General features: G+C 40.5%; 1 protein-coding gene across 1 annotated transcript in view; it reads left to right on the forward strand.

Annotated features, from left to right (window-relative positions):
* The window catches only part of ARHGAP26 (Rho GTPase activating protein 26), a 471,565-nt gene that overhangs the window by 152,256 nt on the left and 304,777 nt on the right, over positions 1-14,532 (forward strand). The gene's annotated exons all lie outside the window — the stretch shown is intronic.

Raw genomic sequence — 14,532 nt, forward strand, 5'->3', positions numbered from 1 at the left:
TTCAATGAAACCCACGTGTTAAGCTTATTTGAGCTGCCTGTTGAAGATCAGTAATGCTAGCACCAAGATCCTTAAATTTCAGCATGATACACTCCATATAATGCTGTTTAATCTCTCCCCCTTACTAAAAAAATGCTATATCATTTTGTCAAGCCAGTACTTACCTCTCCCTGGGAAGGTCACCTGTGGCCACCTTGCCCTGGCTCTGTGGCATCCTGAGACTGAGTACTGCCTGGGGTATGCTCCTTGTGGGCTGACAGGTGCACAGGCAGATGTGCACTGCCTTCTTGTGGCAGGTGTCTACTCTGCACTGGAGGCTGTTAGGGCTCCCATGGAGAAAGCATGCTCTGTTAGCCTGTATCAGAAGTTCATGGAAAATAATTATATGTCTCAAGTAATTTAGTTATTAAACCTCTGGCTTTCAAGCCAGACAACCATGGTTCAAATTTTGACTTTGCTACTGAGTAGCCATGTGACTTTGAGCAAGTTACTTAATCTTTCAGAACGTTGATTTTCTCGTCTGGAAAATGAAGTTCCCAGGATGGTTATAAGGATTCAAGGAAATAATGCATGTAAAATACTTGGCAGAGCAGGAGATAATAAGTGCTCAACAAGTATTAGCTCTTCTTCTTTTTTGCGAACTAGCTTGTCCTGCATGCTTATCAGACTTGAGATTTCACTTCTAAACCCAGAAAAGTACATATAATCTGTAAAGAAAAGAAAGTGTCCTGACCCTTTACTGTGTATAGAGGTGTGAGAGGGGAAGGTAAAGAAGAATAGCATGGGTGCCGGGTTGGGGGTAGGTTGAATTAGGGTAGCAAAGGGGAATTGCAAACAGCCTTCCCCAAACCAAATTTGGTTATTATTGGTTTTAAACAAATCCTAAACCTTGGTGCTTTAAGCATCTCTCTTCTCTTTTCTAAGCATGTGATTTAAGGGAATTCATATTACTGGCATCCTTGAAGGAGGTTCAGCGGATCTATTTGCATGGAAGTGCAGCCAGCTGTGATGCCCATCAAATGTACACTTCCTAGAGATAACCGTCTGCTGCAGAGCTGCTTCCAAGAGGGCATGCCTTGTGTTGCAGCTCTCTGTCAGATTTAAAACAAGCCCACACTTAGTTTATGAAGCTGAATTATTTTTGTGTTTTCTTCTTCAGAAGTTTCCCAAGAAGTTGTGGAGAGTGGATGATCAAAGCTCACTTTGATCCATCTCATTTCTACCCTTGCCAACACTTCTAGCACCTTCCCCCCTTTATAACTCCCACAACAGCTGTGCCTGTCCCAATCATAAGGCAAGAGTGGATGTTTCACGTTCAGCATATGGAGTGGGCTTGTAAGTCAATCGCTCCTGAGTTTCTGTCCCTGGTTCCCTCTGCATGGCATGAAGGGGTTTTGGTCATGGTTCAGATGAGCCTGCTGAATCTCCTTTTTTTTTTTTTTGAGACTGAGTTTCGCTCTGTTGCCCAGCAGGCTGGAGTGCGCTGGCAACACCTCGGCTCACTGCAACCTCCGCCTCCTGGGTTCAGGTGATTCTCCAGCCACAGCCTCCAGTAGCTGGGACTACAGGCATGTGCCACCTGGCTAATTTTTTGTATTTTTAGTAGAGATGGGAGTTCACCATGTTGGCCAGGCTGGTCTTGAACTCCTGACCTCAAGTGATCCACCCACCATGGCCTTCCAAAGTGCTGGGATTACAGGCATGAGCCACCGCGCCTGGCCTGAATCTCTTCAGGAGGTGAGTAGACTGTCCTAGGAAACACTTGTGTGACTTCATTGAGACACATTACCTGAATGAGCAGGTGAAATCCATCAAAGAATTGGGTGACCATGTGACCAACTTGCGCAAGATGGGAGCACCCCAATCTGGCTTGGCAGAATACCTCTTTGACAAGCACACCCTGGGAGACAGTGATAATGAAAGCTAAGCCTTAGGCTAATTTCCCCATAGCCACGGGGTGACTTCCCTGGTCACCAAGGCAGTGCATGCATATTGGGGTTTCCTTTACCTTTTCTATAAGTTGTACCAAAACATCCACTTAAGTTCTTTGTACCATTCCTTCAAATAAAGAAATTTGGTATCCAAAAAAAAACAAAAAAACAAAAAAAGTTTTCTATATAGCTCAGAAAGATTAGGTCACAGTACAGCAGGATTTCCTCCTTTCTCCTTTTTTGACCCCAGTGTCTTTCCTTTTTTTCCCTTAATGTTTAGAAGGGGGCCTAGGTAGAGAGGGAAAAAGCATTTGCATCCGCTGGATAGCTGCATCCCTGGGAAAGGATTCTGCTCAGAATCCTTTTCTCTCGAAGACTCCTGTACTTTCCTTTTTCACCAGAGTCCTTTAGTGAGGAAGTGATTACTGCTGGATGCCCTGCTGTCCTGTCTTCCACAAGTTCCCCAGCTCCACCTGCTGGACCAGAGAGGCAGAGGGTCAAAATGCAAGTTTAGCACCTAGTAAATGTGGAAGTGAAAGAGGGGATGGTTATATTTAACCACATAAGGGTTCGAGGTACTCCCAGAGTATGTTAACTGGAGAATACATAAACTAGTCACTAGTAGTGACTAGTAATATTTTATTCTATCAAGATACAAATACATGTTAAAGTGTGAATTATGTGACATAGAATATGGGATGTTGCAGATTTTTAAGACTGAATTTATTTATTCTTTATACTTAATGCTGACATATCATGTTGTTTTGTATCAAAAGCTTTAGCCTTTACGGCGTGATAACCTAGGAGGTCAATATTGTGAGTCGATTACCCGACATCAACGTATCTTACTGTGGCAAAAATCACGTGCAATCAGTTACAGGTTCCTGGTGCCTGCCCCAGACCCACACAGTTTGACTTTCTGGGATTGAGATAGTAGAATCCACATTTTCAAGCTTTTTAGTTGTCCTTGATTCTTACTAATACTTGGTATGTTAAATACAGTGTGTTTCACAATACAGTTTCATCAGAGCACATGAAAACATTTTCCTAATTTGAAAAATCACGACAAGCAGCTGTAGCAAAACAAAACAAACAAGCAAAAACTTCAAGCTTTTTTACTAAGGAGCTGAGTGCTAACCTGTGTGGAGGAGGAGAAGGTAACTACTGGGAAAGGTAATTTCTAGTCTCTGAAGTAGATTACTTGACCAGACAAAAGACAAAAAACGCCACCACATAAAACTCCTGCCTTTTTTTTTTTTTTTTTGAGACAGAGTTTTGCTCTTGTTACCCAGGCTGGAGTGCAATGGCACGATCTCAGCTCACTGCAACCTCCGCCTCCTGGGTTCAGGCAATTCTCCTGCCTCAGCCTCCTAAGTAACTGGGATTACAGGCACGCGCCACCATGCCCAGCTGATTTTTTGTATTTTTAGTAGAGATGGGGTTTCACCATGTTGACCAGGATGGTCTCGATCTCTTGACCTCGTGATCCACCTGCCTCGGCCTCCCAAAGTGCTGGGATTACAGGCTTGAGCCACCGCGCCCGGCCTAAAACTCCTGCCTTTTTAAAGGATGTGGAAATGGAGAGAGGCAACTAGTAGTATCAGAGCATTTCCTGTAGGCTGAACACTTTCATCCTTATTTTATGTCACCCTCACTGCAACCCAGGGCGGTGGGTCCTCTCTTATTCTCATGCTGCTGAGGAATCTACAGTTTAGAGGGGTGAGGTTGAGGTAGGGTTTGAACTGAGGTTCACAGGAGCCTGTTCCAAGGCATATTGGTGCCTCAAAACTTGGGATATTTTGTTGTTGTTGAGATGGAGTCTTGCTCTGTTGCCCAGGCTGGAAGGCAATGGCGTGATCTCGGCTCACTGCAACCTCCGCCTCCTGGGTTCAAGTGATTCTCCTGCCTCAGCCTCCCGAGTAGCTGGGATTACAGGCGCCCACCACCATGCCCAGTTAATTTTGTATTTTTAGTAGAGGTGAGGTTTCGCCATGTTGGCCAGGCTGGTCTTGAACTACTGACCTCAGGTGATCCACCTGCCTTGGTTTCTCAAAGTGCTGGGATTGCAGGCGTGAGCCACCATATTTGGCCAAAACTTTGGATATTTTAGAAACATTTTCCAGTAATGAGCTCAGAGCTGTTGGTGGTTACATTTCAGAGACACCACAGTGTCCAGTTTTCAGGCTGTGAAATCTAGGAAGTGCTGTTCTCACCCTATCAGTTGCATTTGGCATTATAAATGAATGGTACAATGAACTGAAGCAGCAAACTCACCTCTCTTCTTACATCTACTCCTCTGTGACCTTCAGAAAGTCCTCATGTGACTAAATTAAAAGAGGCAATACAGATAGAGCATAGTGACAGGCACATGGCACTCAGTAGGTGTTCCATGAATGGTTTTTTGGTTTCTGTACACCCCTTCTTCCACCTTTTATTTATTTGTTTAGAAGTGGGGCCTTCTTGTGTTCCCAGGCTGGAGTTGAACTCCTGGGCTCAAGTGATCTTCCCACCTCAGCTCTGAGTAGTTAGGAAGATAGGTGCACCACTGCCACTGTGCCCAGCTCCACCTTTTATTTTTAAGGCGACATGCCTTTTTTTTTTTCTTTTTTTTAAATCTAGGATGACTAGCATGAATAGGAGATATCCTAACAGTAGTATCACTTATCAGCTAATTGTTTTCATTGTATCCCAATACATTGCTGTCAGTTTGTTAATCCTCAAATCCCTGACACGTAGGTCCTACAGAAAACTGTTTTCATTCTTTGACCCATAAATGGGCTGGAAATCAAATAAAGTGTTAATCCAGGTCAGTGGGACTTAGAGCTACAGCTCTTGAACCTTATGTGTCAAGGATCCTTTTTATTTTATTTTACTTATTTGTTTTTGAGATGTAGTCTTGCTTTGTCGCCCAGGCTGGAGTGCAGTAGAGTGTGATCTTGGTTCACTGCAACCACCGCCTCCTGGATTCAAGCAGTTCTTCTGCCTCAGCCTCCTGAGTAGCTGGGACTACAGGCATGGGCCACTGTGTCTAGTTAATTTTTCTATTTTTAGTAGAGACTGGTTTTCATCATGTTTTCCAGGCTGGTCTCTAACTCCTGACCTCAGGTGATCTGCCTGCCTCGGCCTTCCAATGTGCTGGGATTAACAGGTATGAGCCACCACACCTGGCCAAGGATCCTTTTTTAAACCAAATACATCTCTATAAATCTACTTCTAATTCTTATATATCTTTGATATCTAAAAAGTAGGTAGGCCTGTGCTCTCATCTCTGTGTCCTACACCCTTTCGTATTGGCTTCTACGTGATTTCAGAGGCCACATCTCATCTAGTTTTTTTTTCTCTAGTGCCTTCCTTTTTTTTCAGAACTAGTTTTGGGGGGAAGTTCGAACTTGAACTACTGAGGACCCTGGGATTATATGGCACAAATGTTTTACAGACTAATACTATTAGCTCTTCATATTCCTGGCTTTCCTTCAAAAGGATTTCATTGTTCCCAACATTGAAAGGCTAAAATTAGTAGAAATTCTTTGTATTTCTTCAATCTTAAACCAAAAACCTGCTTGGATCAAGGTATCATGTCAATCCAATCAACATGATGATTCTTTGAAGTTCCCTTCTGATTTATTTTGAAATTCAGTTTTAAGACTCTAGCATTAAGAATATGATACAGCTTTAAATAAATGTAACTTGTAGTAGTTGTGTGGTGTTGCCACAACATGCTCCAAAGGATAATTTAAAAAATTTTCCTAGCAGGTACTGGCTATAGATTAAATTGTGTCCTTGCCAACATCATATGTGGAAGTCCTAATCCCTAGTTTCTGAAAGTGTGGCCTTATTTGGAGATTACTTGATAGAGATAATCAAGTTAAAAATGAGGTCATTAGTGTGGGTCTTAATGCAATATTACCATTGTCCTTGTAAAAGGGGGAAATTTTGACCCAGAGATGGACATGTACATGAGAAGAATACCATGTTAACATGAAGGCAGAAGTCGAAGTGATGGACCTACAAGCCAAGGAATGCCAAAGATTGGCAGCAGAGCACCAGAAGCTAGGAGAGAGGCATGGAGCAGATTCTTCCTCACAGATCTCAGAAGGAACCCTTTATCTTGAACTTTTAGCCTCTAGACCTGTGAAACAATACATTTCTGTTGTTTAAGCCAGCCAGTTTGTGGCACTTTGTTACAGCAGCCCCAGGAAACTAACACAGTATTAAATAGAGAGGGCCTCTCTCAATGAAGCAGCACCCATGCACTCAGCAACCTTTAAAAGGATAACTCAGTGCCTACTGCTTGAATAATTCCATTGACAAGGAGCCCAACTTCACAAAGCAGGCCATTCACATCAATTACCTTCTTTCTTTTTTTTTTTGCATGATGATAGCCCAAGCTTTCATTAGCTTTTTAAAAATCACCCTTTTTTGGCTAGGTGTAATAACTCATACCTGTGATCCCAGCATTTTGCGAGGCTAAGTCAGGTGAATCTTTTGAGCTCAGGAGTTCAAGACCAGCCTGGCCAACATGGTGGGACCACATCTCTTCTAAAAATACAGAAAAAACAGTAGACAAGCCTGGTGGCGGGCACCTGTAATCCCAACTACTCTGGAGGCTGAGGCAGAAGAATTGCTTGAACCTGGGACATGGAGGGGCAGTGAGCCAAGATCGTACCACTATGCCCTAGCCTGGGTGACAGAGTGAGACTCCATCTCCCTAAAATAAAACAAAACAAAATAAAATAAAATAAAAAATCACCCTTTTTATTCTTTAATAAAGCAGCATTCTTGGGGTGCTTTTGTATTACTTTGCCATAGCACCAAGCATTTGAAGGTTTATAATTTATATTGGTTAATTGAATAAAGACTAGATTTATCATTACAAAAATGTGTCAAATCTTTGAGAGGGTTTAGTGTAAAATTTCTGGGTCAAAAGATGGGACATCATTTCAAAGCAGCCGTTAGTGGTAGCAGGATGTGAATTGGTAGTACTTGCTCATGTCTGTGTTCAGTCACTTTGAATAATTAATTCCGTCATGCAGTATGTTAAAGAAATTCATGAGCAAATGTAGGGAAAATATTTGTTAAGGCTAAAGATTCATGATACTAGTCATTTTCCAGCATCCCTGGATTTGTTTATTTTTAAGAAATTTCTCACAGATGTAAGTGACACATGAGTATTTTCTCTCAAGTGTTTTCCAGGAGGGTCCGCTGAACCATATGAGAAATAGTAAAAGAACTTCTTCTGACTCCCTGAATCAATGAAGTCTCTTGAGGGTCAGTGTTTACACTGGGGAAAGGAAATGATTATTTTTTTCCAGGATTAGCTGACTCTCACCAATGTCCATACACTTGAAAAGGCTGTGTGTTAAGTGCCCCTTTCCCAGCTCTGGTTCTCTCTAGAGGTGGGCAGCAAGGGTAGCTTCTTAGAGATGGCAAGGATATTTAGTGCTAGAGTTGCAGTAAGGGGAAAAGCAAGAATAAACTTGTCTTCATGGAAGTTACCTTTGAGCATGGAATGCTCATACACATTCAAGCAGCTAAGATACAAACACCAGTATGTTGAGTGTTCCAGCAAACCTGGAGGGCCAAATTACTGGGGGAAATGTAACAAACAAGAGGACTTTACCCTTCCATTCTTACAGAGGATGATGGCATGACTGGAATACACTGAATTCCCTCCCTCCCTCCTTCCTTCCTTATTTTATTGAGCATAACTACATGCTAGAGACTACTAGTGCAGTGGAGATATAAAGTTTACAAATCGATTGTACTTTCTTAACAGACCTCATCTGATTTTCTTTCATACCATTCCAAAGTCCTTCTTGTTTTGCAAGCTTTCCAGGAATAGGTAAAGAGCAATAGCTCTCCTCTGACCTAGTCCCAACCTAGCATGTCACATCCACTGTCAACTCTGTCTTCTTCTTACCAGGTAACCTGTATTTGCGAAGTAATGAGGTTTTCCTTGTATTTGTTGGTTAGGTGTTTCATTAGGTATGTTTTGTATACCTCTGTTCAATTCTAAATGTCTGTCTCAGGTGATTTGTTTCCAGAGGCAGAAAAACATTTTATGCAGCTTTTAATACAGTAACATGTATATGTGGTTGTTCAATTTTATTTTTTATGGTGATGTAATTTTGGGATGGATTAGTTCTTTTCTTTGGGGCCATGATGAACGATTGTGTAAGAGACTAGAGGAGCTTAATCAAGTTACTTGCTATTTAAACTAAAATTTTAGCAGGTGCCCATATAGTCTGCATTTGTGTGCAGGTAGGAAAAAGATCCAGAAAAATTGAAGGTTGGTAAAAGTCAGAATAGTGGAGGCAAGAAAGATTTTTGGAAGATCTGAGAAAATCTACTGGAACCCTCAGAATCCTTGTTTCAAGTACGTTTATATAGCAGGCTGTATGATGCAGGTAAAAAAGATCAGAGCATTACTAAATTTGAATTTGGGATCTGTCCCTTGCTAGATGTGTGACTCTGGGTCAGTGGTTTAACATCTGTAAGATGGGGCAAATCATAACTACATTGCAGGATTTTTTCTTAAGCTGGAACTAATATTCCCCTCTGATGGAGTCCTACGTCTGAAAACATGGCTGTTGAATTTTTTTCTAGACCCTAAAACCTGAGACTTGATTGTGATGATGAACCTTAGCTTTGGTGGATATTGCTGTGAGGCTGCTTTCTGTCTTAATGGTGCTCTTTTTCCTGTGGTGTCCTGAGTTTTCAAGTCATCTATAAGCTGAGAGGAAATACAGATGCATTCAGGGTATGTGTGCGAAGGGCCTACTAGGGGAAGATTCCATTTTCAAACTGTATACGTGATAACCTGTTGTTGATACATATTTCATATAAAAGATAAAGTTTTATGCTTTTATTTCCTATTTATGATCTCAAGAGGAAACTATATTAATTTTAAGTTATAATAATACTGTTTCTTCCAGCTTGATATGTGGTGTGCGTGCCTGCATTGGTTTGTGTGTCTTTGTGAAATTGTGTGACTATGAGATTATGTGTTTTTCCAAAAAAGGACCATCTTATGTAACAGACTTTGTTTCAACATTCAACCTCTAGATGGCAGTTTTGTGTATGTATTAGCAACTATTAGAAGGTCCAGTTGAAAATCAGCTGTCCTTCATATACCTTGTATACACTGACAGGAGAGAAAGTGTGTGTGCATGTGTGTGTGTGTGTGTGTGTGTGTGTGTGTGTGTGTGTTTTCTATAGGAAAAAATAATCATGTCAGTATTATTCCTTAAAGGAAGAAGAGTATCCTAAATGACTCATTCGTTCTCTAGAAATTCCTTCCTCCCACCCTTTCATCACAAATCATTCATACCCACTTTCTTGCAAAAACAAACATGCTCAGTAAGTTGGGCCTCTGTTTAAACATTACCCTTTACCTGGCTCTTTGAACTAAAGTGCCAGGCCCTTTGCTTTAGGGATGGCTTATTTAGGATGGTGCAGAGAAGATGAGTGATTTCAGTGTCCCGTGTGTGCTGAGAATCTGGCAGTCCTACTTTTCCCTCCTGATGCAATGTGCCTTTATCTTATGCAACAGATGAATCCATTTTTCCTGGTTTCAAACTTTCCCTCCCTCCCTTTCTCAACCCTTATTTGAAATAATATTTGATTTTGCCTTCCTGCTGGTTGGATTAGAGTGCTGGTTTCAATGCCATTGACATTTCAGGCAGGAAATGGCGTTTTCCTTCCTCAGAGGGTGTTATATGACTCTGACTTCCGTGACTTGAGTTTGGGGGAAGATACCATAGTTTCTGAATTGCTTTTTGGCTGTTCTGTAAAATAAGATAGTGGAGAAGTTCTTGTAATCTTGTAATCTTAGAATTCATGTAGTTTGAACTTGTCTTTGAGTTTTGTTTTTTTTTTAATTAAATGAGAGCATGCCTGTTTGCTGTTTGATTCTGGTTTAGCAAAGAATGGGGATATGGTGGTTAATGGACTTGATTGGGAAGGTGATTGAGGCAACCCTAATTTTACTCTTTAGTCTGCATCGTGAAATATGTAGTTTTATTGGCTAAGTATACCAGTTTATTTGCCAATTTCTAAATATAAGATTAGTTTGTCTTTTTAAAATCGAAACCAAAAATTAGCTATTACATAAGTCTGGATAGAAGAAACATTTCTGTTAATTGTGAGATAGAATAGTACATAGATACATTTCTGTTAATTGTGAGATAGAATAGTAAAATTAAAAACATACATAAACCAGAAGCTATATTTTCAGTTTATCAATAATAGTAACAAGTATTTGCGTTCTCCTTGAGTCTCATCCCATAGTTTAAAATGCCTTGTCCTTGTGCAGTGTGTTAAAATTTGCTTGCTTCTATGTCCCTGATGCCTAGCATCATGACTAGCACATAATAGGTACTCACTCAATTATTTGTTGCATTTAAGAGCCATGCAGTTTAAAAGGCCAAAGATGTCTTTGTCTGGGCTTCCTGATGTTTTACGACTTCAGTCTCTCATAAAAATGTGAGAACTTATCTGATGTGGTTGGCGATATTTACTTTTTAGACTATTATTGTTGCTACGGCCCTAATTATTTTAGAAACATTCCTCTCAAAAGATCTGGGCTGCAGGCTTTAATAGGTTATGATTCATTCATTTATTAGGATCAGTCCTTTCTAAATAATTTATTAGAAGCTACTTCTAAAAACTTAGAGGTTGACCCTTGCTTCCTCCCTCCCTCGCGCTCTGCTTCATTCCTTCCCTCCTTCCTTCTTCTCTTTAAGGTGCTGGTCTTCCTGGATCCCAGGGTACATATGCTACATGCACAGGGGGGCAGTACAGCATTGTCATTAAAGTGTGGGTTTTGCTTTAGATTCAGTCACACCTGGGTTCAAGTCCAGGCTTTCGTACTTACTAGTAATGTGATATTATGCAAGTAATTTATCTGAGTCTCAGTCTTTTCACTTTTAAAAAGAGGTATAATGGTAGTGTCTGCTTCATACAGTTATTGTGAAGAATGAATAATAATACAAGTAAAGTCCTTAGCACAGTGGTTAACACATAATAAACACTCAGTAAATCTGCCTGTGACTTGGGGGCTGCCAGTTGCAGCACTTTCTGGTTTCTCACTTTCTCTGTCTCTCACCTGTACCACACCTAGGTTATCATGGTGCATTATTAAATTTTCCCATGCACAATAGTCTTTAATGCAGAAGGACCTCAACAATTTATTACGTCAGAGCAAACATCGTAGTGCAGATTCATACATTAGATTATCATTGCCTTCCAGTGATGGCACTGGATCCTTGAGTACTGGAAGAACAAGGGAAGCAGCCCAAGTTCCTCCTTTGTGGATGACCTGGAGATACTCTCCTGAGTTTGACTGCAAGGCGAAACAAAAATATAGACAGGCATCCTTCAATGTTGGTCTAATGCATGAGACGGATGAATGTATAACATGCAAGGTTGACCTGGGGTAGAGCTCAGATAGATTCAGAGAAAGACAGACACAGACAACAGAAGTTGCAAACAAGTGGTCTACAGACATACTTGGTTTGGCTTGAATCGGGTTTGAGGCAACATTTTAAAACTGGAAAAATCTGTAACCGCTTATCATGCCTTCTCACATGTTAGCTGTTGGCTGAGCTGAATAAGATACTTCCTTTAGATGGGGTTATGTGCTCTCTGCTCTATCACAGTCACCACCATGCCCTGTTGCCCACCTCCCCCATGAAAACAAGTGACAACTTTTTGCTTTGCACTTGCACTGTTGTTTTTCCCATGGAGGGGAGATAATTCTTTGTTCTTTGTTTCTATCTGAAAGTAAAACTGCAAAAGAAAAAAAATACTAAGATGAGACCAAGCTGTTTTCCTCGGATTAAAAAATTTCTTATCCGGTTTTCCTCATTTTGCTTACTTACTCTGTCTCTGTAGACATTTGGTTCTGTAATCTCATAAACAGACATGGAAAAGATGTCATTCTCCAAGATTATTCTTCATGGCTTTGGCCATATCTTTGTGTAAATGAAGCTCTTCTGAACCTGAACCATTGCATTGTCCAGGAAATGTTAGGAATTCATTTTCCCAGTAGCACTTTAGAAACAAAGGACTACTTCCCCTCCCTGGAATTTGCAAAGCTCTTTTTTGCAAGTGGATGGCAGCTCATGCTCCATTCCTTCATCATTCTCCTTTGTCTTCCTATATAAGCATAGTGAGCAGGTTTCAGACACAGGTTTGAGGTTGTGTGTTCCTGTGGGTGCCTCAGCTCTTCTACTTTGAACTTGAACCTTACATATATGGCAGTGTGGATGGAAGCTGGGGAATGAACTCATGCCAACAGAAGATTTATAGTCTTATGAATGAATAAACCCTAGATCTTTGGAGGCTGATTTAGAAAGAACAGTACTGTTATATTCTGAGTGTTTTTGTTTCAGTGGGGTGGAGTTAGGAATAGCATTTCCTTGTCCAATAGGAAGTGGGTAAATTGCCAAACCACTGAGATCACTATTGTTGACTCAGATTCAGGAATAAGATTAGAGTAGGAAAGCTGTCGAGTCACCCTGGAATTGGGGCTCGTTGTGATTCTGTTTGCTCTTGGCTGGTGAGCAGGCTGGAGTTGATATAGCCAGTGGTCCCCGGATCCTGGATGTGTTGCTAAACCATATATTGCTTTCCATGGGCTGTTTCTGGGGGCCAGGGTTGGAGGAGATAAGGTGTTGGATAACAGCTTGCCCTGTGATAGATGGAGAGCTATTTTTTTTGCATGGCTCCTGTAGTGTGAGAGGTGAGGCTACCAGCTCAGAGAAAATTCCAGATCCTTGTTCATGATTCTCAAGCAGATCCAGATATAGCGCTAAGGACATATTCGGAGAGAAAAGGAATCGCTGTATTTTAAGTAGATTCTTAGGATTGAGCTCTACAGATGATTTTTAAGTCATTTGCTCCTTTCTCTCATCTGGTGGGTGGAGGGAGCTCCCTGGCAGCGTTTTTAAAATTTGCCAGCGACCCCTTCTCTGTTGTTATTAGTTATCAGACATTAATTTTAAAAGGAAGTGGTAGGCCACTTTGTTGTGTTACTCAGGAGGAAAAAGGAAATGGCCATTATGTCAGCGCAGGTGTGTCCCTTCAGCCCTCAGCCCTGTGTGTTTTGTGGTAGAGGCATGAATTTTTGGAGCATTCACCGTGTGCCTGACACTTTGAAATGTCGCATACACTTCTCATGTAACCTTCCCAGCATGCCCTGAGGTGTCATCTGATAACACTGGTAGACAAGTAATTAAACTTCTCTATGCTACAATTATTTAGGATGTAGGTAATAAGAGTAGCACAAAATAGTTCAGTTGCTAGTCTGCCATGTTTATATGGCTAGGAAGCACTAGAGTCAAGATAACTAGTGAGCCTAAATTATTGATGAGAAATCATAGCTCTTGGGTACTTGACATAATTTTTATTGAGGTACATGTAATCACAGCAAAATGTGTGAATCTGAGGTCTGTATTTTAGCAACTTTTTATACACACACACAACTGTGTAACCACCCAGATGAAGATATAGAATGTTTCTGTCACTCCAGAAGATGCCTTTGTGCCTCTTTCCAGTCATTGCCCATATCTCCTCCAAAAAACAATTACTCTTCTGACTTCTGTCGCCATAGATGAGTTTTGCAAGCATTTGAACATCATAGAACTGGGGTCATACAGTCACATAATCTTTAGTGTCTGGCTTCTTTCCCTCATTATGACGTCTCTGAGAATCATTTGTGTTGCATGTAAGAGTAGTTGAGTCTTTTTTTAATTATTATTATTGTTGTATGGTATTTAATTATTCAAATATACAACAGTTTATCCATTTGTCAAGGGATATTTGTTTATTTGTTGTTGTTTTTGCAACTTTGGCTATTCTAAACAAAACTTCAAGCATTCTTGAGTGTGCCTTTTGGTGGACATATCCACTTATTTCTCTTGAGTATACATATGGAGGTAGAATTGCTAGGTCATAGGGTAGGTGTATGTTTAGTTCCAGTAGATATTGCCAAAGTAGTTTCATCAACTTATTCTCCCACCAGCAATATATGAGAGTCCCAGTTGGTCTACATTTTTGCCAGTACTGGTTATTGGTGGCCTTCTAACGCTCTCCATTCAGGAGGGTGCTTGTTATATCTCATTGTGGTTTTAATCACATTTCCCTGATAAGTAATCAGTTTATGCTCTATTTTTCAGCCTTATTGGCCATTTGGATGTCCTCTTTTATGAAGTGTTTATTCAAGTGTTTGTTGTATTGGGTTGTTAATTTTTTTCTTATTTATTTGTAGGCATTCTTTACATATTCTGGATATGAGTCTTGGAGATAGATATTATAAATATCTTCTCTCTGATTCGCCTTTTCATTTTCTTAATAAAAGTAATTCAATAATTAATCTTTTGATGAGTGTAAGTCCTTCATTTTGGTGATATTCAATTTTTTAATATTTTTACTTTATGATTAGGACTTTTTTTTTTTTTTTTTTAAAAAAAACAGCTAATTACCTTTCCATCTCTTGAGTATTTTAAGACAGATAAAACATGGAGAACCACTGCTGTAGAAAGTAAGCCCCAGTTACTCTGGATGCTGTTGGATTCTAGTTTTGATTAGCTGTTTGCCT

The sequence above is a fragment of the Cebus imitator genome, unplaced genomic scaffold (assembly GCF_001604975.1).
Source record: "Cebus imitator isolate Cc_AM_T3 unplaced genomic scaffold, Cebus_imitator-1.0 Scaffold76, whole genome shotgun sequence".
NCBI lineage: Eukaryota > Metazoa > Chordata > Mammalia > Primates > Cebidae > Cebus > Cebus imitator.